This window comes from Erinaceus europaeus, chromosome 14 (assembly GCF_950295315.1).
Source record: "Erinaceus europaeus chromosome 14, mEriEur2.1, whole genome shotgun sequence".
Classification (NCBI taxonomy): Eukaryota; Metazoa; Chordata; class Mammalia; order Eulipotyphla; family Erinaceidae; genus Erinaceus; species Erinaceus europaeus.
This window is the reverse complement of record NC_080175.1, coordinates 73,930,234-73,956,758: the sequence shown is the minus strand read 5'-3', so window position 1 is coordinate 73,956,758 and position 26,525 is coordinate 73,930,234. Positions and strand designations below refer to the sequence as shown.

The window sequence follows — 26,525 nt, the reverse complement described above, 5'->3', positions numbered from 1 at the left end:
ATGGTTCCTCTTTCCTTCCATTTACCTTTTCAATGGAGCTGCTCCTGGGTAATCAAGAAGTGCTTTCTCTTTGATGTCACCACATGGCTAGTAAAAGTCCCTTTGTTTTTATGCCCAGGCTCTCTACAGTACCTGATATTCCCAGCCACCATTGTTTCTTTGGAGTTCTCTCTTCCCCTGTCTTCAGTGATTCTGCATTCTCTTAGTTTCTTTCCCAGGTCCCAAAAAGGTCTTCTAAAATTATATTTTTATTACTCCCCAAAGTGCAGTTGATGTTCAGTTTTCTTTTCTTTTCAATTTCTTTCTTTCTTTCTTTCTTTTTTTTTTTTTTTTTTGTCTCCAGGGTTATTGCTGGGCTCGGTGCATGCACTATGAATCCACTGCTTCTGGAAGCTATTTTTTTCTTTTTGTTGCCCTTGCTGTTTATCATTGTTGTTATTATTATTGTTGTTATTGATGTTGTTGTTAGATAGGACAGAGAGAAATCAAGAGGATAGGGTGAGAAAGATAGATACCTGCAGACCTGCTTCACTACCTGTGAAGTGACCCTCCTGTGGGGGAAGGGAGGAGCCGGGGGCTCACACTGGGATACTTAGGCCAGTCCTTGTGCTTTGAACCATGTGTGCTTAACCCACTGTGCTACTGCTTGGCCCTCCACTTTTTAATTTCTTTATTGGGGATTTAGTGGTTTACAGTCTATAGTAAAATAAAGTGCACTAGTTTGTACATGTGTAACATTTCTCCATTTTCCACATAACAATTCAAACCCCACTAGGTCTTCCTCTGTCTTCCAGGACCTGAAGGCTCCCTCCCAAGTAGAGAATGCAATTACCATGAGCAAGGATGCAATTACCATGAGCAAGGATTTGGGGTCAAGCCCCCAGCCCTTACTTGTAGGAAGAAGCTTCACAAATGGTGAGATAGTTCTCTGTCTCTCTCTTTCTCTCTCTTCCTCTTCTATCTCCCTCTTCCCTCTTAATTTCTCTCCATTTTATCCAAAATAAATAAATACCATCTGAAAAATAGTATGGACAAAACAATCTATTTCTGAGTTTTTGCTCAAAAATACAAAAATACTAAGCTCAAGAGAAATATGCATCTCCATGTTTACTGCAGCATTACTTATAATAGCTAAGATCTGGAAATAATCTATATACCTATTAACAGATTGGATGAAGAAGATGTGGGTATATACACAATGAAATACCAATCAGCTGCAAAAAAATAAAGAAAAGAAAAAGAAAGATAAGTGTTGCCATTAGCAAGAACATGGCTAAACCAAGAAGATATTATGCCTCATGAAATAAGTCACTTAGTGATAGAAAAAGACAATTACCAAATGATGTCACATGTAGAAACAGGACAAGTAAATGAAATTAAGCATAATCAAGACCAGGAGACAGCACTAGTGGTAACACAATAAACTTTTATGCCCAAGCCACCGGAAGTCCCAGGTTTAATCCTCACCATCACTATAACTCAGAGCTATGCAGTGCTCTGATAAAAACAAACAAATTTTTATACTGGCAAACTGAGGTAGTGGTTAGCAGGAAGGAGCGAGAAAGAGAAGTGGATAAATTGAATAAAAGAGTCAACTGTATAGTGAAAAGTAAAATTGAATTTTGGTGATGCATGTAAATGTTGATTTATGATGATTAATTCCTGAAACTTATATAATGTGATATGCCACATTACTTCACTAAAAAATTAAGTTCTCAAAATACCAGAGGAAAATAAATCCCAGTTAAAATGATAGGAGCCTTGGATTTGGTCATATATTCTCAGTAGCTAACTGAGAGAGACCATGCTTGATGGCATTGAGAATCTCTCTCTTCATAACCTCCATGCATGATAAAGACAGTCACTTACAGAGACCAGTGACCTATGTCTTTACACAATACCCATATTCTTTTGGGAACCCAGCAGCACTTTCTTTGAGTAGTAATCAATAGCAGCTTGTGTGAAACAAGAGGGCAGATGAATGTATCTTCTCACCTTTCTGTTTTTTTTTTTAAACCAATTTTAGTATCTTACTAAACTACAGACTCTGAATGTGAATTATATTCATAGAAATAGTGTGGATTTGAGTTCTTTGTGTAGAAGGAGAAACAATAGCACTACCACTTTCTCTTGAACAGGGACCAACATCTGGTTGTTGAAAAAGCAATGAATTCAGTTGATTTGCAGTTGCAGTCCTTGTCTTAAAGCAAAGGAAAAAAAAGAAGAAGAAGAAGAAATCATCTTATATAATAGGTTTTTGTGTGGCTCTGATAAGAGGAAAATATTTTTTCTCTTAAGCATAAATGTTTAGGTACTCTTTAGATCTCACTTCAATTTTAATTTCCATTCTGTAACCACAGATGAGAAATGGGCATGATGTTTTCTTCCCAGTTTTCGTTTCAAGACGTGGCTCTTGAATTCTTGCTAGAAGGTCATTCAAATCATCTGAAGTGCAAAGGGTTTGGGAATTTCTTGTGTTGATGATCAAGTCCATAAGATTTAGAACTTCCACCTGATATTGAATCAAGGTCTTCATATTCGTTACTGTGTAACTATAACATGTGCTGGTCCTCTCATTGTGTGTTTAGTTTCCTTCTATAAAAATGAATGACGCGAGAAGACTTACTCATATGTGGTCAGTATGGCACAGAGTTGTATAATAAATGAAAATAGAGAAATGTTAGCAATTCTAATAGTCTTTATTGAACCAGTTTGGCAAGGGACCAGGTGGTAGTCACTTAAGGTAAAGTGCATGTGTTATCATGAGTGAAGACAAGGGTTCAAGTTGTTGGTTCTCCCCTGCAAGGAAAAGAAGTTCCTAAGAGCGGAGTGTTGTTGATGTTTCTCTTTTTACCTCCCTCTCTGCCTCCCTCCATATCTCCCTGTGCTATCAAACAAAAGAAAGAAAAATATGGCTGACAGAAATGGTGGAGTCATGAAGGCACTGAACTCCAGCAATAGCCCTGGTGGGATGGGGGTTGGGGGAGACAGTTTGGCATATGCCTTTTTAAAGTGATTAATTTTTTTAAATTTTTTACCTTTCCTTTTCTTTTTTCTCTCATTTCCTCTCCAATTTTTAATTAAAAAAAAAAGAACAACCGCATGGTAAATAAGAATCTCTAGGGTGAAAAAAAAAAGAATCTCTGAAATCACCCTAAGAATGCTCAGTGCTGGGTGACTTTCTTGTTTTCAATCAAAACCTATTCCTTTTTGTCTCTGGGACACACTTCTTATCAAATCTTGCACTCAAGTGGGTTGTCCATATGTCTACCTTTAAATCTTATTTTCAGAAGAATTTCTAAAAATTGATGCTGTCTAGTATCTAATGCATCTTTCAAAAAAAATTTACATCAACTCTTATAAATACATTCATTCCATGACTAGCACCAAACTAGATTTTTTTTTCCCACCATGGTGCCAGATGGCACTTAGGTAGGTTAATAAAGAAAATCTGTTTCTTCCTCACATTCTAGCTATCTATTATAAATCTTAACTTGCTTTGATGAAGAATAATTTAAAACTGCAAGGTGCAGGTCAAAGTTTCATTTTAATATCATGTTTGATGTTTTATTGAAACTGATTAGCTTTTGTGAATATGAATAAATTTAGTAACATTTAGAGGGAACTTGTTGACAATCAATGATAAAAATTCAGACATGATAACACTTTGGCATAGGCCATATTATTTTTTTCTCTTTTGTATCTTTGTTAAGTAAGAAACTCTTGGCTTGTATGTGCCTTTAAAAATAGGTAAAACATTAAGTGCTGCACTACCTAGAACAGATGAAAGCAATCTAAACACCATTAAGGGTGCTGTCAGAATTGACTTTCATACTACAGAGGCCTAAAATGTGTAGCTTATGTCATTCAATAACTTAAAAAGATGTTATTATAATTTCAGCATAGTAAAATGTTTGAATTTCTCTAATTTAAAGGAAAACAAAGAAAATTATATTGATTTAACTTTAAACTGTTTGTATTCAGGGGCTAGGCAGTGGCTTACATGGTCACACATTACAGTCTGCAAGGACCCAGATTCAAACCACTGGTCCCTACCTGCAGGGACCTGCTGAAATTTTCATGAGTGATGAAACAGGGTTGCAAGAGTCTCTCTGTCTCTTTCCCTCTCTATCTCCTCCTCTCCTGTTAATTTCTCTCTGTCTCCAGCCAATAATAAATAAAAATATTTTTAAAAATGTTTAAATATTACACACACACACACACTTAAGAAATGGAAGGGTTTGTGGTCCAAATCCTCCCTATACTGTGAAGGGTTATTTCCATGGAAAACTGTTCATACACGACATTAATAAAGTCAAGGTCAATATTGGGAAGATGTGATAAGAAGGAAATAAAGAGTTATAAATTCACATATACCTATATATGATTATGGAAAGTGCTAGCAAAGAGAATTAGAATGTGACTTATTTCATCTGAAATAAGTTGTCAGTCTGAATTATCTTTAAAAAGGTTGCAGAAATAACATCATTTCTTGCTTTGTTATTCAAAAGATAAGGCTGCAGAACAATGATTTTATGCTATGTTAAGGAGGAAATGTGAAACCTGTAACAATGCATTTTGCTTATTGATTTAACCAGTGTGGGTACTTGTAATGGGAGCACTGTTAAGTTATTCTTCCATAGTTACCACTTAAAATCACCTCTGTAAACATTGGTCAACATCTGGATGCAGGCCAGCACCCTGCATTAAGGGGTTTACTAAGAGGGAGAGGAAAGAACAGATAGAGCTGTTAAATCCATGAAAAATCAGGTTGCCTGGGCCAGCTGCCCACAAGATCTCTGTGTACCAGTCATATGCTTCCCTCTGGATATGAATAAACCTGAGAGCTGACAGTCCAGGTCTGCACACCTGGCATCTGTGCACATCTGTCAAGTTTCTGCAGGTGTCAGGTATAATTTTTTAAGAACTTGGAGTCATATTGGCTTCATCTTAAAGGCTAAGTTCTCCTGCATAAGCTCATTACTATTTCTTAGATCTCAGTCTTCTTAGGGACTAAGCAGAATTTAAAACTAGAAAATACATATTAAATGCTTAATATAAGGGCTCACAAACTTTGAATGGTTATGCAACATTACTGCTATTTGTTTTCTTGTTAACAACGAGCACATAAAACACACACACACACACATACACCAGAACAAAACAAAAAATAAAACAAACAACAAACCCTGTTAGTTCCCCATTGTTGTTGTCCCAAATCCTCTCAAGAAATGTCTTGGTGAAGCAAGTTCCAGAGATGGAAGAGTTAGATTCATAGTTAGATCAGACAGGGAAGCCTGGGCTTCCCATTTGGTAGAATTGTCTAGAAGTGATGACTATGTCACTCATTGTTGTGGGTCTGGGCAAGACTTTCAGTGTCTTAGAGCTTCAACTGCACTGTCTTAAAATGGGAGTGACGATGTCCCCGCTATACAGAGTTGAGACTCACAGGAGATGAATTCAGTGTGGATTCCCAGTGCAACCCACAAAGTAATGGAAGGTTACTTTGCCTATTGAAAGAGTCTCTGTCACTCATGTGTCCTTACTGGATCTTTGTTAAGTGTCCTTCTTTAAAAAAGAAAATTTGAGAACCAGATGGTGGTACATCTGGGATAAAGCACGAGTGATAAAGCTTAAAGAGTAGGATTCAAATCCCTGGTCCCTACCTACAGGAATAAAGTTTCACAAGTGGTAAAGCAGTGCTTTATGTGTCTCTGTCTCTCTATCTCTTTCATTATCTCTCCCTTCCTTATCTCTGTCTTCCTTCTCAAATTCTGTCTCTATCTAAAATAAATAAACTTTAAAAATTTGCATTATTATTGAGTTAATATTGATTTACAAATTATAAGTTTTCAGGGGTAGAGATTTATACCTACACATGTGGATGCACAACTCATTACACTTCCCTCCAATGTTCCTGCCTGTGCCTGCCCCCATTCTTTCTGACAGTCACTATAGTCTTTATAAAATAAGCCGAAGAGAAAGAAGCTATGTCTTTGTAAGTTCGTTTGCTTTATTTATCTATATTCCACAGATGAGTGAAGTGCCTTTCTTATAGAGAACTGTCTAACTCATAAAAAGAAATCAAGAAAACAATTCCACTTAGACTTGCATCAAAAAGAACTAAATACCTAGGAGTGAACTCGACAAAATTGAAGAAAGGCAAGTACTTTAATAACTACAGGTCACTATAAAAAGAAAGATAACACAAGGAAATGAAAAATACTCTGTGCTCTTGTGTTGAAAGAAATAACAATGTTAACAATGATCGTATTACCCAAAATGTTAGATGAGTTCAATGCATCCCCTATCCAAATGCCAATAACATTCTTGAGAGCATATCTTTTAGAACAAACACTTATATTCTTTAGTGTATCTCCTTTAGTAAAGCTCTTTTAATATAATACTTTATTTCATATCTTAGTATAACTCTTTTAGTATCATGCCTTACTTTTTATATTCTTTAGTTTAATTCCTATAGTATGCCTTATTAAGATGAAAGAAAAAGTAACAAAGGAAGCTTTTGACAAAGAAACTTTTCTTGCCCTGATAAGTCTGAAAAGTTCATACTATGCAAGGGCATAAAAACAACTCTTTCTAACACAATTACCTTTATTATCAGTATAGCACTGAACTTTTCCATTCAGTAGTTTCCTTTGAGTTATCTGGCCAATACTGTTTTACATATATACATCTATAGTATTACAGTAACAGAGAGAGATACTTGATAAGGTCAAAATGTGCAAACTTTTCTTAAAAGATGCATTCAAAAATGCCACTGCTACCCTGATTAATGACAAAGAACCCCAGCCAGGGTGGACTACAATGTGACTGAGATGAATTCTAGATAAGGTAATATACAGGAGACAAATTTTAAAAAGTTTGTATTGCCCAGATGGACCATAAACAACAGACAATAAGAGTTACTTTTCCCATGGACTGTTATTTAACAGAACTCACTCATTAGGAAAAAGCTAGCTTTAGCTTATTGTTAAAAAATGTTGTTTATTCACCAGCTTTAAAGAAAGAATGAATAAGGTTAAACACTGAGGTAGGTTGATAGTTTGTCTACTTGGTTCTGGTGCTATGTGGACTGTTTTTCTCTCTCATCAGACCAATAACATCATTATTATATGCTCAGTGGGCTAGCATAGAATAAAACAATGATATTTTAAAGGAAAGTGTATTGAAATACAAAAGACTTCTAGGCAAAATGAATAACTTTCATAGGTGAAGTTAATGAGTCAACGTAACTTCATATAGCGTTATATTTACATACGTTGACTTATGCTGACCCAAATCCTATGTTTGTGACACTACCCCTCTGAAATTGACATAAAATTTGGAGCAATTAAATAATTCACCACAGTGTAATTTCAAACCCAGGTTAACTTCCTTTCTATGCCACAAGTCTACCTTCCCCCTACCCCATGCTGTGGCCTTGCTGATGTTCAACTTTACTACTCACGTTGACTTTTTCTTTCAAGCAGAGAGACGAAGGGAGAGAGACAGAGAAGGAGAGATACCACAGGTGCCTCCTCTGTGGGGCTGGACAATGAACCTGGGCAAAGCATGTGCCCTACTCAAGAGCTATGTCTCTGACTCCACCATAAATTTCTCTCTTCTTCTATCTTCCCCTTCTCTTTCTCTCTGTCTCTGTTTATTTTTTCAAAATGTAGATCTTATCTTAATGGGATTTGTAAGTAGAAAAAAATAGTGTGCACAACTATGTGATGAGTAAGAAGCAAAAGATAAAACCTTTTCAAAGTGTTCAAAGATCAGGGCTGGGCAATGGGCAATGGCATACCTGCTTGAATGCACATGTTACTTACAATGTGCAATGACTGCAGGTTCAAGCTCTCAGTCCCCAACTGCAGATAGAAAGGTTTCCTGAGTGATGAAGCAGTGCCGCATGTGTCTCGGTATTACATTTCCCTCTCAATTTCTCTCTGTCTCTATCCAATAAATAAATAAAATGATGAGAGAGAAATCCCCCCCCTTTTTTTAAGGAAGGAATTTAAAGACTAGAGGCCAGAGATACTCCTTATAGTCTAAAGGATAAGGCATGGAAAGCTAAAAGAAAAAAAATGGAACAAAGATGAAAAGTTTTACCCAGGAGGGGCCATAGATGAATTCACAGGTGTTTGACCAGTGGAATGAAGTGGGGCAAAGAACATTCCTGGATGTTTAATATGACTTAAATCAGGGGGCAGAGGCATGATGATGTGACAGGTTTGCTTGAGGGAGTGGATAGCTTAGCGAACGATGAGAAAAAGAAACAAATATTAGGCTGGAAATTCCTCTGGACAACAGAAATTAAAGAATCCTTAACTTCAGTCTTAGGAGGCTTTATTTGTTTGATTAACTGAAAGCCACTGAAGGACTGTGAATAGAGAAGTTCCGTGCAAGGTCATGCTTTGGGACTACTAATGGAAAGAATTTTGTTGACAAAAACTGGATAGAAGAAATCAGAGCATTATTTCTCAAACTTTATGTGTAATAGATCTACCTAGACCATTTGTTACCTTTTCAAAGATTCTGATTAGACAGAGATCATGTGAAATAGTATTTTTAAAAAGTTTTCCAGGTAATTTTTGTACCAGTGATTTAAGAGTATATATGTATATGCTAGGAGGTTGGTTAGAAAGTTTTAACAGGAAGCCAGACCTCCCACCTTCTGTATCCCCTAAAGATCTTTGGTCCATACTCCCAGAGGGATAAAGAATAGGGAAACTTCCAATAGAGGGGAGAAGATATGGAACTCTGGTGATTGGAATTATATGGAATTGTACCCCTCTTATAACACAATCTTGTCAATCATTAGTAAATCACTAATAATTATATATATGTATATATATAATTAAGGTATGAGAATAAACAGTCTACTTGAGAGAACTACGGAGATTACCATTGCAGGGGCTCAGAGACACACTTTGGTTGTGGGAGTAGTTTGGAATTATTCTCCTATTATCTTACAATCTTGTAAATCTTTAGTAATATATATATTAAAAATAATAGTCTATTTATAAAGGAAAGGATGAAAGCACAAATGCAAAAAAAAATGTTTTGAAGGAAGAACCAACAAGATACAGATTAGGTGTACAGTTTGATGAAGATTTAAAGACAGCTTTCAACCAAAACCTGGGAAATCAGTTGATTAAATAAATAGAAATGGTAGACAGAGTATATTTGTTGGTTTTCAACACAAGTTTAGGTTTACCAAGTGATTTTTTAAAAATTTTTATTTATTTATTTTTTTACTCAAGATAGAAAGCCAGAGAGCCTGAGAGGAAGCATGGGGCAAGACACCACACAACTGAAACTTCCTTCAGCAAGGTGGAGGCAGACCTCAAACTTGAACCACAAACAAAGCAAAGCATCACACTACTTAAGGGAGCTATTTTGATGCCTCTCCCAAGTGCATTTTGAAAGATAAAGATAACCACAGGAAAATGACTACTAGGTAGAATTCAATGTCGTACTTGCATTAAGGAACAAAACCACAATTGCCAGAGATGGTCTGGATTTCAAGTGTAGACAGATAAGCTTTTCAATTACTTGTTGTTAAAATTCGGAGGCTCTTGCCAGGCGGGTCTAGCTTCACGGGTGGGTAACAGAGACGCGGAGACAACGGCTGGGCAGGGAAGCTGTATTTCTTTATTCAGGAACAACGATTCATAAACTAAGACAAACTAATCACCAAACAGAACTCGGCTGTCTCTCTGTGGCAGCGCAAGCACTCTTTCTTTTTCTCTGGAACTCAGAAACCCTCTCCCTACTCTCGAACTCAGAAACTCTCGCACTCTCGAACTCAGGAACTCAGGAACTCTCTCACTCTCGAACTCAGGAACTCAGGAACTCTCTCACTTTCGAACTCAGGAACCCTCTCTCGGGGTTGCTTGGGGCGGGGCCAAGCAGGCCCGCGAAATTAATAGGACTGATCTAATTCTCTTGGCGGGGGAGGGCTAGAACAAACCAATGTAAAGCATACGACAATTACTAATTTAAAAAAAACCTGTGAGAGTAAGAATAAAATAAATATAAAAGAATAAAAATAAGGGATGGGAAAGGAGAACCCAGCAAAGAGGAAACCTGCTAAGAATTGAAAAACTAAGCATAATTAAGATCACCAAAGAAAAAAGAGAGAGAGAGAGAGAGTTTCAAGGAAAAATGTATATAAAGAGAAGGTCTATTGTTTCGTGTACCCAAGGGTGATCACAGATCTTGAGGGCTGTCAGAATGTTAAGTCGGATGATGAAATGATCCTTGTAAAGGATGAAGAGGGCAATTCTAGAAAAAGCAACAACCAGAATTCATAGGGCAATGCCTTGAGAGATGAGTGAGGGACAAGGAAGGGAGGTATAAACTATAATTTCAAGCTTTTTTTTTTTGCAAAAGGAAACTCTGGCCATGTTTCTGCATTTTATCACCTCTCAGAATATCTAGTTTTCCAAGCCAGAAATCTAAAGATATCCTTGACTCCTCCTTCATTTTAACCTGAATTAGTCCATCACTAACTTTCTAAAAGGACCTCCTAAACATATCTCCTCCTAGCCTCTTCTTGCCATCCCACTGCCATCTGGTCCAGTCCGCCATATTCTGGATTGCATCTGCCATTCATGTGACTTCTTTGAATCCACTTTCGTTCTTCTCCATGGTCATTCTTTCTCCATTGTCATCCCCATGCTGCAGCAGAGATGCCTTTGTGCAAAATGCATTTATACAAAGCAAATATCTTGGCAGACCCCTGCTTTGACTGAGTGGTTCTGAGAATAATGGGCCAATGACTTACCGTGACTTGCAAGGTCTCTTCTAGTCTAGCTAGTTATAAGTGTCTCCAGCCCTATGTCTAACCACAGGCTGCTCTATCCTCCCATCTTCTTCTTCTAGCGTTTGCCCTTCTTCCTCCCATCTAATCCTACTCAACCCTTTAACTCACTTCCCTTTTATTTCATTTATTAATTTTTTTTTTAATACGTTGTTTTTTTGCCAGACTGTAACATCTATGAGGGCATGCACACATATGCACAGCACTTGTTAAGTGTTGAGTAAGCGAGTACGCCAAGCTTACAGCCTTCACTTGTGACTTTTCTCAGCCTAGAAAACTTGTCTGCTGAAGCCTGCTGCTTTCACACTTACTCTTTTTGGTTCATTTTTGTGCTTCTTCATTTAGTATCTCGGTTGTCTCTTCATCAGAGAAGCTTTCCCCAATGTTCTTGATTTTATTGTCATCAATTAGATGACTTCTTCACACCTATTACATTTATGAGTACAACAATTTGTATAATGTCTTTCTTTTTTATTTGTTTATTTATTTTTTATTTTTTAATATTTATTTATTTTCCCTTTTGTTGACCTTGTTTTTTATTGTTGTAGTTATTATTGTTGTTGTTATTTATGTCATTGTTAGATAGGACAGAGATAAATGGAGAGAGAAGGGGAAGACAGAGGGGGAGAAAAAGATAGACACCTGTAGACCTGCTTCACTGCTTGTGAAGCGACTCTCCTGCAGGTGGAGAGCCAGGGCTCGAACTGGGATCCTTACTCCGGTCTTTGTGCTTTGTGCCACGTGCGCTTAACCCTCTGCGCTACCACTCGACTTCCAAATAATGTTTTTCTTATAGTGGACTGTAATTGCCATGGTTGTGGGAGAAGGGCTGATTACCGATTTGACTCAACATTATTATCCCAATACCAATCATAATGCCTAGACATTCATGGATTTTCAATTAACATCCACATCCATTGCATAAATGAATGAAATAATTAAATGAATACAGACATAAATGACCGATAAATTAAAAAACAAGAAGATGAAGCATTTTTTTAATAATGTGGATAATTGAACATATTTAAAGGTCTATGGAAAGACTCTCCTAGTAAACAGATTACTTTGCACCACCTGAAATCAGAAATTGCATACAAGAAAGTTTTCACACAAGAATTTGAGTCAGAGTACATATTTTATTTTCTAAGTGTCATGTGTTTATTCCATTTCAGTCCTGCAGATATAAAAAAATACTTGGGATTGTAAAGGTAGATGGATGGATAGATATAGATACAGATATAGAATTATCCAGTCAGTTTTCTGTGCCAGTGCTACTATTATCATTTATGTACTCAAAATATCCTCTGAAAATCAAAAAGATTTTTCTCAACCTTTTTTTTTTTTCTGCCAGGGTTTTGTTTCCCTGGGACTGTATGCCTGTAGGATTTCACTGCTTGAGGGGACTCTTTATTTTTAATTAATTAATTATTATTGTTGTTGTTATTAATTAGCTAGAGAGTGAACAAACCAGAAGGTGGTTCAGTAGATAAGGTGTTGAATTCTCAAGCTCTAGGTCACTAGAGTAATGTTCTGGTTTTCTCTATCTCCTTTCTCCTCCTCCTCCTCTTCCTCTTCCTTCTTCTCCTACTGTCTCAATAATTAATAAGTAGGTAAGAGACAGAGAAGGCGAGATAAGAGACAGAGACACTGTAGCACAGCTCCACTGTTCATGAAGCTTCTCCTGTGTAGTGTTCCAGTGTGGAGATCTGCAGCTCCGACTTGTGTCCCCACCGCTGGTGAAGTGTATGCTCTGCTAGACGAGTAATCTCCCAGTACCACCCCACCTCCTTAAAATTTCCTCAAGTTTAGTAACATATTGGGTTGTCATAAAAGCCATGACATAATTTTCAATGTAAAAATGCATCATGACTTCCAATAACCCGATATTATCTAAGCTTTACTTCTTTAGATATGGACTTATGTCCCTCTCAACTTTTCTTTTGATTTGTTCCAGCAGAGTTGAATCCTAGGCTCTTCTATTTTTATGTTTTTAAACTAAATTGTTAACTTGAGTTGTCTACACAGAGAACCTCATATGGCTGTTCTCAAACACCAGAGAGGATCAAATAAACCCACCAGGAATTGAATTTAAACAAGCCATTGATCCTTCTCACAGGGAGGAAGAAACCAGACCAAGACTGCTAGAATTTTGCTTCTCAACTAAGTAATTGTTTTTCCTGGATGACAAGTTGTTGGCTTTTTATTTCTCCTAATTTCATTTGAAATATATCTGTATATTTAAAAAAGGAAGGATAGTCTGTTGTGACAGATTCAGTACAGGGATACAGTACCACTGAGGATGTTGCAGTTTAATTTGATGGTGCTCCAGATTCATCAGATGGTCAGAAATTTTAATATGCTTGGATGACACCAAATTCAAAACATTCAACAACTTATTTGTGGGCAGGACTTGCCAACAACGCCTTTCTTTTCATAAACTGTCTTGTGTATGTCCAGTGTGTTCATTTACATCTAATGCAAAGGAAGAAAGATTTTTAGATTTGCATTTGAATAACTGTTTGCCTGCTTCTAAACTTTCTAAGATTCTTGAGTGGAGATTTTACTTTTGTAGATATTTGTTATGTAGTCAGGACCTTGACCTTCATTGACTTTCTGTGCAAACTTTAATACTAATTTTTAAATGGGGCTTAAAAAGTCTAATGAAATCAAAACCATCATCTCCAAAGTCCTGAATGGTGTTACAAAGTCAGTAAACTTCCCCAGGCACTGCAGTGGAGTGAGGGCTTTATTCTGACAAAGTTCCAAACTTAATCCTTCCTTGTTAGAATCCTACAAAGAGTGGGTTCATGAATCACTTTCAACCACAGAAATACCTGTGAGTAATGTGATTCTGTAAATAAACAGACAACAAAATTAACAAGTCCCCCATTTCTTCCTCTCCTGTGAGAGTGCTCTCTGTAACACAGTGCACAAAAGGAATTCTGTGGATTAAGATTTGTGTGTAGATCTTCAAACTCCAATCAAGCTGTTTGGTAAAAACAGATTAGATATTTACCTGGCTTTTCTAATATGGCTTTACCTCAAGGAGTAAGGTGAAAAGGAGAATGTACAGTGATAAAAAAAGTGATTTGAGTAAATTAAAATCATATATACTTAACTCTTCTACTTGAGAATAGGAAAACTATAGTATTGGTGCTCAAGATGTTTGCAACCTCATTATCAGAACTAAATGATACTTTGAAATGCAATGACATGTTTTACAAGTTGTCTACCTTTTGAATAACTATATCATTGAATAGATTTCTTGAAAACTGCTCCCATGTCCAGAATATTTTGGAGTTTTAATTTCATGTTCAGGTCTATGCCAAGATGTTAAGGAAGCTGCAAGTGGGATTCATCTGACAATTTCCCTATTTATTGAAAAACTCTGGTCAATGTAAATCAAATCCCAACTGTCTAATACCATAAGCATCTCCTCTTCCTTTCCCAAGTAGTTAGTATGCTTGACATTTTGACAGCTGATTGGTTTCCTCCCTGTCCCCTAAGATGAGCCTCAACCAGGCTTATCTGTCACCTGATTTTGATGAGGAGGGTGTTTCAGCTGTCAGGCTCAAGTTGGCTTCACCATACTCTAAAGCAAGTCGAGGCAGTGGAGAGGAACAGATGGGGAAACTGTCAAAAAAAAAAAAAATCTGATATGGGCCTGAGACCAAGAGAGGAGAGGTAGCTGAATAGGTGGATGGTAAATACAGAAAGTCCAGGGCTTTACTGCTATAAAATAGTTTCTTTAAGAGTTCTATTTCACAGGTATGTGATTCGTTTGTCCACTGAGTCACTGCCCTCTTTAGGTTAAACTGGACACTAAGATACCTGGCAGAGATGCTGATTTATTTGTTGAAGAAACAATTATTGAACATTAACAATTGCCAACTCTGCTAGGCACTGGAAATACTCTGGGTATGACCCAACCTCTAACCTCCAGGGACTTACAATTTAGTTGGGAAGATGGGGAGAAAACAAGTGAACCAAAAATTACAGCACAGAAACTCTGAGTGGTAGTGTACACACAAAAAATACTCATAGACTGAAAAGAGCAATAACTCATGGAAACTGAAGAAAAAAAAAAGAAAACTAAAAAGGGCCACACAGATCTGTGACATTGGCATTTCCATATTTCAAGAAAGAGAACACTACTGTAAAGACCACTGACACACAAGTGGATTTCAGAACTGACAAACTATTAAAGGAAACACTCACTCTGGCAACACAAAAATTAAATACAATTGCAAGGAAGCACAAACCCAGAATCTGCCTGTGAAGCTGACTGGTGCAAGACAAAGTTTATAGCAGATTAAAAAGAAGAAAAGCTAAACTTAACTTCGATGGTAGATTGGTGTTTGAGAGCTTCCCAGTAGTTTAATTGACAGTGTGATTTCTGACTTTGACATTTTGCCTTTCTTTGAATTAAGAAATGATTCAAGCTTAATTTAGGATAATTGATGATGCCATTGTCAAGTTGATGAATACCCTGTGTTAGTGACATGTTGTATGTATGGTCATGCATTCCTGTGGCCAGTTTTTCAGCCTGTGCAGCCACAGATAAAAACAGAAAACGCTGAAGCCAGAGACCGACAAGGTTTAGCCAAGGTAGAATTCAAGTTATTTTAACATGAACCTATAAAAATGGGTTCAGTATCTCAGAAAAGCAGACTTTGAAAAAAATATTTTTACAGGCTTGCCGCTTTCATTTATGGATATAATAAGAAGTGAGCAAATGTTACACATTTCAAGAAATTCTGCTTCTGGTGCAGGCCAGATGCTCAGATACCTTGAACCATTATATGACATTTTAATACTGAAATGACTCTGAATGGCATCTATTGAATGAATCAAGATCTGCAAGATGAAATCAAAGAAGACACTTGAAATCTCTCAGTGTCATACTATGTATGTTTGAAGTCATGTTAGAGACACCAGTGGTAGCACACCTGGTTGAGTACGCACATTAAGATGCACAAATATCCAGCTTCAAGCACCCAACCCCCACCTAAAGGGTGGGGGTAAGCTTCATGAATGGTGAAGAATAACTTTCTCTCTTCCTCTCTGTCTCCCCCTTCCCTCTTAATTTTTCTTTGTATATATGTAAAATAAATGAATAATAAAATAAAAGTCATGTTAGATAAAAAAATTTATGCTAGGCAGCATATATTTTGTACTAAATTGGGGACAAGATCTGTGTAGGAGATCTTTAATTTTCTGATGAAGATGTACACTGACTATCTACATTTCTGCTGAAAACAGAGACTCAGCAAAGTTAATATTTAGGAACGGAATGCACAAGGCACCCACATTCCTCATAGAGGAAGGACAAGTCTTCTTGTAAGATTGTCCTTTTAAAAGGAAGTCTCTTAATCATAGGCAGCCATTAGTCACTGAATGTATTAAAGGTGTTTAATCTGACATTACACTTATCAGGAGTGTCTCTAGCCTAAAGGAGAATAAACTTCTGATAACTTACTGGTTTTTTGACCTTGAGCAATTTGATTAACTTCTCTATACTTTAATTTTCTTATCTGCTCATTGGAAAGCACAACATCTACTCAGGCATTCTGTGAAGATTAAGTAACAAGCACAATGAGGAAACTATTACACCTGAAAATATCTCCCCTGTGTCAAGAACCCTAGTAGGGCAGGGGCGTACACTAGCATATTAAAGTTTCACCCCATGCAGGGAAGTTTACTATCACCAATTACCAGCGTGGAAACTGAGGCTCAGTTAATATTTATAAAACCTACCTATGGTTACATAGTTATGAAGTAGAGAAATGGATTTCAGGTCAAGCATATTTATTCTTAAAACTTGTATTTATCTCCCATACAATGTCCATTTGATATCACACAGTCTCTCTATAGGGCATTATAGAAATATTGGGTGTTCTTATTTGTTCTCAATTTGGATAACAAGATCATTTTGTTATGCTTAAATTATAGAAGTATGCGCCTTATGAATTGTAAAGATCTCACTATTAACCATTTCAAAAGATTGGCCATAATAATTTCTAGTCTGGCTTTACCACTACTTATCTCATGAGAGCAGAAAAAATAGAGGATGTTTCTATAGCTATAGTTATTTGTACAGATCTATAGAGATGCCTTTCTGAAATAGAAGTCATCTCTTGGATAAAATCAAATCCAGGTAAACTGGATTTTTATTTACTTTGACATAGATTGGAATCAGTGAGGTGATTTCTTCCTCCTGTATAGGAGGAAAAGGAAAATCATGTTGACATACTACCTTTACTTTCTTAAAGACACTCAGTGTATTTCTTTTTGGAAAAAGCAATGGGGCGTTATGATAATGCTTTGACACTGAGGTTGAAAAAGTTAGGCTAGAGCCTAATGCTGCTGATAGATTTTGTGGGGAGGAGCATCTAATACCTGGACATTTAATACCTAATATGTGTTCACTTATTTGCTTATTACTTCAATGAGTATTTTAGAAAACAAAATACAGGGTCAAGCAGTGGCATACCCGATAAAGCACACATATTACAATGAGCAAGGAACCAGGTTCAAGCCACAGTCCTTACCTGTAGGGGAAAGCTTCATGAGTAAAGAAGCAGTGCTACAGGCATGTGTGTGTGTGTGTGTGTGTGTGTGTGTGTGTGTGTCTCCTCTATTTCCTCCTTCTCTTGATTTCTATCTCTATCCAATAAGTAAAATATATAAATGTAAATAAAACAAATCTCTAGTCTCATGTTTACATGGGAGAGAGATAGAAAAAAAGAGCATCTAACATGGCTGAAATAATTTTCTATGGACAAAATGAAAGCAAGAACTGAGAACAGAAAGTGTGATTTGAAAGATGGTTTTCAGGGAAGCTTTTTCTGATAAAGTGACATCTGTCTGAGACCTGAAGAAAAGTGAAATCAGGAGTCATGCGGCTGCATTCATTACACCGGGGCAGACTTTTTCAAGCAGTAGGTACAGCAAAGTCAAAGGCCCTGAAGTTTGACAGCCTGGTGCAGGTTTGAGGAACAGCCACAAGGCCAGTGTGGTTAGGATGGAGAACTAAACTGAAGGTGGAACAGAGGAGCACTGGAAGGAGCCCTGGGGGTGACTGGAAGGACCTGGCTTTTATCTACATTCAGATGGGAGGACACTAGAAGGTTCTGAACAGAAGACATTATGTTTACCTTTAAATGAGGGGATGCTTACTGGTGGGTACAGAATAGAGTGCGTGCATGAGGGACTGCAGAAAAGCAGCAAAAGCTCAGTTGTGAAATACGGCAGCAGTCTGGTTGGGTCAAATCTTTTCCAGAACGGTAGAAGTGAGAATAAGAATAATTTAATTCTAGGTGGAGGCTGAAGGTAGAGTCCCCAGTTTGTTTGTTTGTTTATGTGTTTTTTATAATAGATAAAGAAAGGGACAAGAAGATTCAATAAAGATACAAGGGGATGCATACATGGGGGAATATAGGAGGACAATTTGTGTAGGAGTTCAGAAATTTGTGAATATATTAAGGGTGAGAGGACATAGTGCACTGATGGGTATGCAGTTATTGTAGGTATTTGAATATGTAGCAGAAAAGTCTAGGTTAGGGATTGGAATTTGTGATTTACCTATGTGTCGGTTATTTATAAAGTTTTGAGATGACTGGACTCATTCAGAGAGTAAATATTATTAATTTAGGGACTAGTTATAGATAAAGAAGAGATTTATCATTGAACCATGAAATTAACATTTAAAGATTTTAGAGATAATGAAGAATCAGTAAAGATGCAAATATCCGTGGTATATAAAATAAGGAGAATTAGACACCCCATCTTTCCCTTAGCTCCTTCTTTCTCAATTTCTTTCCCTTCCTCTTTCCTTAAGAAATTTTGTTTTGGCATACTAAATCTCAGCCAATTTTGGAGAGAATATGACCACAATTTTTCACAATGTGTTAAGAAATCCAAAGAGTTTAAGAGGGACATTTACAGAAGAATGACACCTCTGCTCTGATTTATTTTAAAAGGTGCATTTATTTATAAACACAAGAGCGAGCCAACACGACCTCTGGTATATACAATGTCATAGAGGGAACCTGGGACCTTATGCCTGCAAGTCCTGCTCTTTAGTCACTATACTACCTCTGCTCTGTCTTGCTTTGACCAAAAATGACTTTTAAATTTAGGATGGAAGACATGGTGGGTGACATGAAATATGAGAATGAAAAAAGTTCCTACATGGTTGGAAAAAGAAAGGAGAAATACTTTTATAGTGTTTGTATTCTTGTGATTATTAATATAAAACATGGCTTTTAGAAATGCTTGCAAATGAATAAAAAGAATAAAGTGTACCAATAATAACATACTAAAGTAACTATTGCTACCATTTGGGTATGCTTTTACCCAGTGTTTTCTTTTTTCTTTTTTTTTTTTTTAAATATTTTATTTATTTATTTTCCTTTTTTGTTGCCCTTGTTTTTATCATTGTTATGGTTATTATTATTGTTGTTATGGATGTTGTTGCCAGATAGGACAGAGAGAAGAGGAGAGAGGAGGGGAAGACAGAGACAGGGAGAGAAAGATAGACACCTGCAGACCTGCTTCACCACCTGTGAAGTGACTCCCCTGCAGGTGGGGAGCCAGGGGGCTTGAACGGGGAGCCGGGGGCTTGAACCAGGATCCTTAGGCTGGTTCTCGAGTTTTGCGCCATGTGCGCTTAACCTGCTGCGCTACAGCCCGACCCCCTACCCAGTGTTTTCTTCCATTATATTTTAAGTAAAGCTATTTTAAATAGATATTATTGTGTTCTGCTTTTTTACTTGCTGTAGCAGTAGAAATATGTTTTGCAAGATTCTTTTTTTATTGTATTTTGAAGAGAGAAGAGAGATGAGAAGAGACATGATAAAAAAAAAAAAAAAAAACACTGTTACTTTGAGAAATGCTTGCCCCAATTGGCTCTACCTACATCTATAAGACAAAGCATAGAGATGACTCCGGACTTGGTGACTTGTGTTTCTGTGACTAAGAGATGCCTCTGCTACCCATGGGGACTGAGAAAACAAGACTGATTTCAGCTCTCTCTCTCTCTCTCTCTCTCTCTATTTACTTATGTTAAGGTGCCCTTTACACTTACTCATTGTAGAGCTAAAGAACTGTTAATTTCTTTATTGCTAGATGTAACATAAACTAAAAGGGCAGGATGGCCAGAAATTCTTCAGTTGATATATACCCATGTGAATAGGCAATGAAATTAACTTGTGATGCTAAATATGTTGTTTTGACCAAAGTATTGGTCTGATTTTTTCATAGCATACAAAAAAACCTAAAAACAAAAACAAGCAAACAAACAAACAACAACAACAACAAAAACCAGTGACTACTTCTCTAGGTCTTGTATAAGTTTTTTTATGTTAGAAAGTCCAATCTAGATAAAATATATCTTCAAGAATTAATATAGAAACCTTCTTTCTTTCTTTCTCTCTTTCTTCCTTTTTACAAATCTGTGAAAATTGTAAAGCTATTTTAGCTCTTTAGTGAAGTGTTATGAACATGACCACAATAAAACAGTATCTCTTGTCAGTCATTTTTATGACATGAATTAATTGCCCTTAAAATGAATAACTGACATGACTGGATTCAGAAGATATCGAAAAGTTTAGAGCCAGTGAAAGTTCTTTTCAAACAAATGAAATTAATAAAAATCAATGGAAATAATAATCAGCTATAAACTTTTGACAGTAGTGAGTCGAATGTGTGTGTACCCATGTTTCAGTGTGTTTGTGTATTGCAAGTAATTTTTGTCTATGGGTTCCTGAGTGGTAATCACAATTGGATAGAAAAATAGAGAATTGCAATTTACAAGGTCAAGGTCACACACTTCAGTAGCCACAGAGAAGCAGAAAACAATGTCATAGTTATCAATCGCATCTGCAGTTTTATAGTCAGTGTTCTTCATCACAAAGACTAGTCAATAGAGTTTTGATGGTTCAGTAATCTTCATACTAGTAGGAAAAAGACATCCAACTGTAAGCATAGATGCCACTCACTGTAAGGCAACAATAGTAACTTTGGATGTGACTAGCAATATCTACACAGGAACTGACAAATTCATAAACTCAGCTGCATCACAGAAAAGCTCCATTTAGCTTTAATTCTGGAGCTTAGCTAAAAATCAAACGTTCTATAATTGTCTTTCACTTTGTTTCTAATTAATATAAAAGTTTTAGACATGTTGGGAGGATAGAAATAATTACTCTGTGCATCCCTGCCACTCTTTCTGTCCTATCAATGCATCAGAACATTTGAGTTTTTCAAAATCTAAAGCAACACCTTTACTTCTTGGAGTTTGTAAAGAAGTAAAGAAGGGAGCAGCAAAGAGAATTTCACTTACATGTGCCCTGTCACTTCACATTGAGGGTCACATGCAATGACGAATGTTGTAATTAGCACCATAGATCAAGTTGGGGAAAACACTGGTGTTTGGTCGTGCATTTTTTGCTTTGGAAAGCTCAGCCTGTACTTTTTCTGACAGTTCCTTTCTGATGGAGCTCTCGTGATCCTATAATAAAGTATAAAGTAGAGCAAGTTCCTCTGCAAATCCACTCATTCATTAGCCATTGGACTGTGGAACCCAACTGCCCCTCTCATCTTTCCCAGAGAATTATGCTTTAATACTGGCCATTAAAAGTAGGAAAGGGGATAAAGGTAAAATGTCAGATCTATAACCCCTAGTGAATCATTATTTCCATCTACAGCTCCTGATGGTTGTTTAAAAAGCTAGAGCAGAAACTGAGAAAAAAATGCCTTCTCTTTCAGCTTAAAACTCTAGCTCTGCTATATATATATATATATATATATATATATATATATATATATATATATATATTAATAATAAATGAAAATAAATGCAAACAGCGCAGGTCAGTCTTTCAATAAGCAAAATGGATGAAGGGACCACCTATTTTCTTGTGTCTTAACACAAGATCCAATCTAAAGTAGTTCTCTGTCCAGGCAACCTCATTGTAATCTTCTAATTCCCACCCCTCCCCTTTCCTTCTTAAAAATTAGCTTCTGGCTAATTTGACCAGGAGAATAAAATGTTTCTCTAACAGGTTTCAAGTCATAAGGACAGCTTTCTTCTCTTTATTTTTCTTGGGCTCTTGTGCTTCCCACCCCTCACCAAAGTCTTCACTCAAGCCTACCATCAGCCCCGTTGTCAGCACAGATAAGAAGCCAAGTGTTTTCTCCATGACCTCTAAGCTTTCTACTACACCAGGGGAAAAGCAACGTGGAATGCACACTCAGCGGCTAGCAAGCCTGGAGACAGGTTGTCCTCGAGGCATTTCTGCCCTAAAACATAACAGGATTCCCAGTGTTTTTGCCTTAAGCAATCTCCCACCCCCACTCCCCTTGCCTCTCTCACCTTTTCCAGCTCCTCAGTCCTCCCCTGGCTGCAATCCCCTCCAAGACCCACAGGGCACCGAACAGACAAACAAACAAAAAGCACGGAACAGCAACAGATCCCTTTGTTTAGCATGCAAATCCTACCTCCAGTAGTTGTCACATCTTCCTCAAAAGCCACGCTTAATTTTTTAATCACAGCAAACCAGTGCAGTCCTCCTCCGAAGAGCCAGCAGTGATCATCCTTCCTTCTCGCGCCTAAAGCCTTTTTGGACCATTAATGTCTCAACCTCCCCTAACTCATCGCTTTAATACTTCCAGCTCAAAATGTCTGAAAGAGTTTGGAAGGACAATAGGAGTGATAGGAGCGCTAGACAGCCATGCTTGAAATTAGTTAGCTGAAGCTCCGTAGAAGCTGCTTCATACTGTTTTTAAAGCGTGCAGGAGGCAGGGTTTATTAGCTTATGATAGGCATGCTGTTTCTGTTTTTATTAAATACTGTAATAGGCTGTCTGTTAGCAAGGCTGTGATAGGTCCAACAGCACTTCCCCACTGCTTTCGAATTCTCATCTTAGAAAGGAAGAGAAAGCTCAGACCTCGTTGGGAGACCCAGGCTTCCATCAGCCTGCCCACACCAGAGCAGACAGCTACAACTACAGGAGCATTCCTAACAAATCGATGTTTTTGAAAGAAGGTATTTGGAAAAAGTGAAGTTGTGAGAATGCTTTCTGTACATTTCTCAACAATTCTCTTACTCAAAAAAAAAAAAAAAAAAAACCCCACACACACAAACAAAACAAAAAAACCTCCTGTGCTTCCCATTGACTATATCCAGCATTTTCTAGAATTTCAGTGCCCTTAGGAAATGTCCTGATCATGACTGAGCTAGGATTACCCACCCCCACCTCAACCTCCTGATAGGTGTAAAACAGGATCATGTTCCTTTATCTATCCTGCCGATTTTCAAAGCTTTGTTTTCCAGAAACAAACAGAAGTAATCATTTGCCACTGTGGCCAAGTAGAAAGGAGGAATGGTGAATTGGGGGTGTGTGCACAGGCCTGATCCACCTGGGTCAGTCTGGATTGTAGGAACCTGGCAAAAGACAAGCTGGAAACGCTAATCTGAAAAGTTTTAAACACTGTTTTGTTGTTGTTGTTGTTTTTCTAAGTAGGAAAGCAGAAAGCAAAGTTCTTAGTAGCTCACGGTGACTTAAAGAATTTGTGAGACTACACCTAACCAGACCTAGTCCTTTTCTTTGACTGTTCTTTCTCCCCTTAAACTCCCCCCAGGAGCAATAGTTTCCCGATGGTTACTATGGAAACTGAGTTGTCTGATATGGGAGGGGTTAAGGAGAGGAATGTTGACACTGTCAGAATACACTGTTACAGCCTGCCTACAGAATTGAAGGCAAGTGACTAATAAACAAAAAGCTATTACAAAGCAAAACCTGAAATGGAATAATCATAAATCCCCACTATTTGACTACTGGCTGCTTTGTTCTCTAGAAATACTGTTATACATAAAATGTCCATTGTTTGATTATATGTAAGAACTGAAAATGTGAATTGCTCAGGTGTTAGATAAAAGACACTTTTTATTCCTACTCTTTTTTTTCTCTCTTTTAAATTCATGTCCCTTTGAATACACCCTGATTGTATGTGGATTTTAGTTGTTACTTGAAGGCTCACAATTTCTTCTCAGGAAAAAAAAAGTGTGATTTAATCGGAAAATCTCCTTATATTGCAAATTGTGACCATGTTTCATTCAGACTGAATATCCTTATAGTGGCTTCTCTGAGCATAACCAACATTTAGAATATACTATAGTTTAAATTTCAGAAAATATTTCTGTTCCCATTGTGTTGGTAGGACAGAGAAGATATTTTCAAAAATTCACTTCTTCAAATAGAAAAAAGACATTTTAAGTGGCTGAAACTTTTCACTAGCCTCATGATTATCCAAGATAAACTATTTCTTACCAGAGTAATCCTCGAAGAAACACTCACGAAAGACATGTCTCTGATATCTGATTACTGTAAAAAATGGTGACTAATCCCTAGCACTGCAAAAACGGTATCATCTGTTTTCCATCTACACCATGCCTCGACCTCACGTGAGCTTAATGTGCAGCTTGGCGATACGAGAATCCGGCATGAAGCCCAGCCAGTCTATCTTGGTGTTACTCTCGATCGCACCCTGTAATTTCACGAACATCTCATAAAAACTGCAGCAAAGGTGGGCGCGAGGAATAACATCATTGCAAGACTGGCCAGCTCCTCATGGGGCGCGAGCGCTTCCACACTACGATCATCATCTCTGGCATTATGCTATTCCACTGCAGAATACTGTGCCCCAGTATGGTTCCGTAGCCCCCATGTCCACTTGGTCGATTCCAAATTATATTCCTCCATGAGGATAATTTCTGGAACCATCCATTCCACCCCGGTTCCATGGCTGCCAGTTCTTAGCAACATCGCCCCGCCAGATATTCGTAGGGATGCGGCATCATCTAAGTTCATTTCCCACGTCTACGCTTGACCGGACCTGCCAATATACGCGGATATCTTCGCCCACCCTGTCCAACGCTTGATGTCTCATCACCCAATCTGGTCTCCTACGCCTACACTGAACTTCTCTGTTCCAGTCTCTTGGAAACAGAGTTGGCAGTCAGCTGAGGTAAAGAACAAACACCTCATCCCAGACCCCTGCAAGCGTCAACCCGGCTTTGACCTAGCACGTTATGATTGGGCCCTCCTCAATCGCTATCGAACAGGTCATGGCCGGTGCGCCGCTATGTTCCATCGCTGGGGAGACAGAGACGACCCGAACTGCCCCTGCGGCTACAGACAGACTATGACCCACATAGTCAACGACTGCCACCTCTCCAGATTCAAAGGAGGTCTCGAAACTTTACATCAGGCTCAACCTGATGCTGTTGACTGGCTACAGAAGAAGGGCAAATGCTAGAAGAAGAAGAACCAGAGTAATTAAATTTTCACAGTTGTACGGACTCTGGGGAGTAAAAATTTATTGTCTTCAGTAACTCAACTTTACAGTTTATAATTGGAGCAACTGACACCACTGAACTGAAAGTACAAAAGCTCCAGAAAGAAATTGCTAGGAGGTAACTATTTAGGATTTTATGAAAACCCTGTTTTCCATAGGCAAACATAGCATTCAAACATTTGTCATGAAAGAAGGACTATTTCAGGAGAAATGAGATTTGGTTATCTTTTTAAAAAAATTATAGGTTGTGTCATTATAAACTGTACATCCTGAATGAATTGTCCAAAGATAAGGAAGTATCACAATGACAGACTGATATTCTTAGTAGTGCCATGTATGATTTGGAGGAGAGACTCAGGAAGTCCTTATTGAATAGTTCCCTCCAATCCCACATGTGGTTAATTCAGGAAACAGCTTCTGATAATACAAAACACAATTTGGATAAGATCCCCTTTGCTCCTGGGATGAAGTTAGAAGGTGGAGCTTGGGTAGAGATGGTTAGTGATGCTTGAGAGAACTCTGCCCTTGGTAGAGCAAAACCCATTTAATCTCAGAAGATGAATGGCATTACTAGAAGACTCTGTCCTTGGTACAGCAAAAGCCAGATGACCGCAGAGGATGAATGGCATTACTAGAAAGGGTCTTACTTAGGTGGAATGGAATGGAGTAGAAGATTCTTTCTTTGTTTAAAAAATTATTAATGATTTGATGATGATAAAAAAGGTTGTAAGGGGAGTCAGGCGGTAGCACAGTGGGTTAAGTGCAGGTGGTGCAAAACACAAGGATCGGTGTAAGATCCTGGTTCGAGCCCCCAGCTCCCCACCTTCAGGAGAGTCGCTTCACAGACGGTGAAGCAGGTCTGCAGGTGTCTATATTTCTCTTCCCTTCTCTGTCTTCCCCTCCTTTCTCCATTTCTCTCTATCCTATCCAACAATGATGACAACAATAATAATAACTACAACAATAAAAAACAACAAGGACAACAAAAGAGAATAAATAAATTAAATAAATTTTATATAAAAAAAGATTGTAAGATAACAGGGGTACAATTCCATACTGTTCCCACTACCACAGTTCCATGTTCCATCACTTCCATTGGAAGCTTCCTTATACTTTATCCTCTGGGAGTATGGATCAAAATTCTTTTTTTATTTGTTCATTTTTTTATTATCTTTATTTGATAGAGACAACCATAAATCAAGAAGAAGGGGGGGAGGGAGAGAGACAGAGAGACACCTGCAGACTTGCTTCACCACTCATGAAGCTTTCCCCTGCAGGTGGGGACTGGAGGCTCTAATCTAGGTCCTTGAACATTGTAACATGTGTGCTCAACCAG

The 26,525-nt window shown here is 37.7% G+C and overlaps 1 protein-coding gene across 1 annotated transcript in view; it reads right to left on the bottom strand.

The window, feature by feature from the left end:
- The window catches only part of KCNMB2 (potassium calcium-activated channel subfamily M regulatory beta subunit 2), a 283,321-nt gene extending 260,242 nt beyond the window's left edge, over positions 1–23,079 (bottom strand). The window contains exon 1 of the mRNA XM_007518065.2: positions 22,331–23,079. The gene's annotated coding sequence lies outside the window, so the exon portion shown is untranslated. The remainder of the gene's footprint in view (positions 1–22,330) is intronic.
- Between the last annotated feature and the right edge of the window lie 3,446 nt (positions 23,080–26,525).